The sequence below is a fragment of the Chrysochloris asiatica genome, unplaced genomic scaffold (assembly GCF_000296735.1).
Source record: "Chrysochloris asiatica unplaced genomic scaffold, ChrAsi1.0 scaffold00010, whole genome shotgun sequence".
Classification (NCBI taxonomy): domain Eukaryota; kingdom Metazoa; phylum Chordata; class Mammalia; order Afrosoricida; family Chrysochloridae; genus Chrysochloris; species Chrysochloris asiatica.
Window position 1 is genome coordinate 1,026,611 of NW_006408528.1, and position 476 is coordinate 1,027,086.

The window sequence follows — 476 nt, forward strand, 5'->3', positions numbered from 1 at the left end:
AGATAGTTGTCTTCCAAATTTCTTGGCAGAGATGAGTGAGTGTCCCCTGTGTCACCTAATTTTCTTGAAAATTTTCCATTTTTATTCCATCAATTCCTGGTGCCTTGTTCTTTGAAGAGGAATAACATAAAAATTACAGGCATTCCAGAGCAAGAAGAGTCACATAAGTCCATAGAGGAGATAGTTGAATTGATGCTGGAAGAAAATTTTCCTAATATCCTGAAAAGCAAAAAGATAAGCATTCAAGAACCTCAATGAACTCCAGGAAGGATAGACTCTAAAAGAAAATCACCAAGATTTAATATAATCAAGCTATCCAAATCACCAAATATAATAATCAAGCTATCCAAAATCAAAAACAAGGACAGAATCCTAAAATAGCAAGGGAAAAGAGATGTGTAACATACAAAGGCAAACAAATCAAATTAAGCTTGGATTTCTCAACAGAAACTTTGAAGGCAAGAAGGCAATGGGGA